This window comes from Antrostomus carolinensis, unplaced genomic scaffold (genome assembly GCF_000700745.2).
Source record: "Antrostomus carolinensis isolate BGI_N321 unplaced genomic scaffold, ASM70074v2 scaffold23028, whole genome shotgun sequence".
Taxonomy (NCBI): Eukaryota; Metazoa; Chordata; class Aves; order Caprimulgiformes; family Caprimulgidae; genus Antrostomus; species Antrostomus carolinensis.
The window spans coordinates 62,495-65,523 of NW_010335314.1; the positions used below are offsets into that span (position 1 = coordinate 62,495).

Here is a 3,029-nt window from a genome sequence, read left to right on the forward strand (position 1 = left end):
TAGCTCCTCATAAACACAACATATTAACAGTGAGTGAAATCCATAACTCAAGTAGTTCATTTCAAGTGCAAGCATATTTATTATATGAATTAAAATCTGTTCAGGGGGAAAAAGCTAAAAAGTATTTGTGAATTTAATCAACAATGTTACCATGTGAGACAAGGAAAGCAATTCTACTGCTTTACTCTGCAATGGTAGACTTGCAAAGTATAGACAGTGCTCAGTTTGGGGCACTTGTGTATCAAGAACAACTTTGATAAAATAGGTAGTCCAGAGAGGACAGATATTATTCCAGTAGCTTTTGGAAACATCATTTAGCAAAGGTTGATGTAATCTGATTCACCTGCAGACCTTAAGTCAGTTCTCCGTATTTGTTAAATTAAAGAAAGCAGCTGAACATCATCCTGTGTCTACTGAAATTAGGAGGGAGTGTAAGACACACAGTAATCTTACCACAGCACTTAAGCACGGAAACAGCTTGTCTAAGGTGGATGTAGAATTATGTTCACTAAACATGTAACCTGTTCTCATGGATAAATATCTGATTACCATTGCACACGTGTACTTAACTCTTCCCAAGATCAACAAGACAAACATCAACCTCTCAGAGATACCCTTGGCATTTCTACTGTTATGTAGAATTCTCTAAAGCAAGTTCAGAAATTGTGGAGTTATAAATTTGTGATAATTTCAAGTACTGGGGACAGATCTATAGGAAACTGTACACATAGCAGGAAGAAAATGCAAAGTGGGCTGCTAACACCTGCCAAGACCAAAGAAACCATAAACTATAGGCAAAACTATATAACTCTATGAAGGATCCCTAAGAAGCTCGGAAGAATCCAAGATATAGGAATCAGGCAGCTAAACACGCTAGCATTTTAAGTGATATTCCTACTCTACTGACTCAGCAATATATGTTCAGACTAAGATAATTAGGAAATAAGGGGAAAAACCCTAGAACAGGGAGAAAAACTAAATTATGTGTCTCTGAAGGAAGATGTTCCACATGATTTAACATAGGTAAGAGGTGGAGATTTAACCCTGTTCAAAGCGTTCCCCATGCCACATGGAAGAAACTGTACTGTTCACAGAATCATAGAATGTTGTGAGTTGGAAGGGACCCACAAGGATCACTGAGTTCTACTCTTGCCCTAGCATAGGACAATTCCAAGATTCAGACCATGTGTCTGAGGGCCTTGTCCAAATGCTTTTTGAATGTTGTCAGGCCTGGTGCCATGACCCCCTCCCTGAGAAGCCTGCTCCAGTGCTCCACCACCCTGTGGCTGAAGAACCTTTTCCTCATGGCCAACCTAAGCTTTCCCTGGCACATCTTCCTGCCATTTCCCCTGGTCCTATTGTTGGTCGCCAGAGAGAAGAGATCAGCACCTGCCCCTCCTCTTCCCCTTGTGAGGAAGTTATAGACTGCGATGAGATCTCCTCTCAGTCTCCTCCTCAGGCTGAACAAACCAAGCAACTTCAGCTCTCCTCATATGGCCTCCCCTCTAAACGCTTCACCAATTTTGTGGCCCTCCTCTGCACACTCTCTAGTGATGGCAAGGTTCATGATCAAAAGTCTCATAGTAAGGGAATAAAGCCATCAAAATCTGTAATACAGAATAAACACACAAGCTTCCAGATGAGGCAAAGAACCCCTTCCAACTCTCAACATTCTATGATTCTATGTCTGTAAGGCTCTTTTTGTTGCTACTGACACCTTTATCGTGCTTATGACCTGTTTGTGGAACTTATAAATAAGTGTTAGGCCATTCAGATTTGGATTGCTCATTTAGGTATTTCTTCACTTTATATAAATACAACACCATCCCTACAAATTCACAGAATTGTGCTGGTTTTGGCTGGGACAGAGTTAGTTTTCGTCACAGTAGCTGGTATGGGGTTATGTTCTGGATTTGTGCTGAACAACACGTTGATAATGCAGAGATGTTTTTGTTATTGCCAACTGACCACAGGAATATTCCATACCATATGATGACACCCTCAGCATATACAGTTGGAGGAAGAAGGAAGTGGGGGATGTTCGGAGTGATGGTGTTTGTCTTCCCAAGTCACTGTTACACATGATGGAGCCCTGCTCTCCTGGAGAGGGCTGAACACCCGCCAGACAATGGGAAGTAGTGAATTAAGTCCTTGTTTTGCTTTGCTTGCATGCGCAGTTTTTGCTTTACCTATTATACTGTACTTATTTCAACCCATGAGTTTTCTCACTTTTACCCTTCCGATTCTCTTCCCCATCCCAGCTGGGAGGAGTTAGAGAACAACTGTGTGGTGCTTAGTTGCCAGCTGGAGTTAAACCACAACAGAATTAAGCAAAGATTTCTGGCAAAACTCTAAGTGGATAAATGCAAGGTTTATCATTCTGTGATATTTTTCTGCAATACACAGGTAAAAAAAGCTCAAGATCAAAGGCTTGTGCTTTTGGAAATTGGTGTGGGTTTGCAGCTAGCTTCCTATAAGCAGAATTTTATTACATCAACAGGAGAACAAGCTATTTAATATTACTTTTCACTTAGGGAAGGTATTTTTAAACAAGTGTTAAGATACTACTATTAAAAAACCCACCTCTTTTTTCAGAATACATAGAATCTATAACTCAGTCAATCGAGTCACTAATTACAATTTTCCAAGAATATGAAAGGTAGTAAATTCCTTACCTTTTACTTTTGCAATAACTGTTCCTGCAGCACTAAGAATATCAACTGAGTTTAGAGTCTGATGTTTATTTATCACTGCTTTTAAAACACGCAGCAACTCCCCCAGTCGTTCATGTACTACCTGATGCAGGCCATCTTGATTTTCTGCAAAAAAGTAAAGGAGGAACTACATTAAAACAGTGAATTAACTCCCAAACACATTACAAACCCCTTTGATGGTATTCAGACGCACTGAAGTCTAGGCCATACAGAAGCCAGGCCTGCTTAGAACAAACAAAATGTTTAAAAAGAGAGTCATACTAGCATTTGCCAACAGTTTACCTGCAATGTTGTATACCGTTTACACATAAACTC

The 3,029-nt window shown here is 40.1% G+C and overlaps 1 protein-coding gene across 1 annotated transcript in view; it reads right to left on the minus strand.

Moving 5' to 3' along the window:
- ARHGAP29 (Rho GTPase activating protein 29) overlaps positions 1-2,821 on the minus strand; it is a 27,449-nt gene extending 24,628 nt beyond the window's left edge. Inside the window, exon 1 of the mRNA XM_010174513.1 lies at positions 2,676-2,821. The gene's annotated coding sequence lies outside the window, so the exon portion shown is untranslated. The remainder of the gene's footprint in view (positions 1-2,675) is intronic.
- Positions 2,822-3,029: the final 208 nt, after the last annotated feature.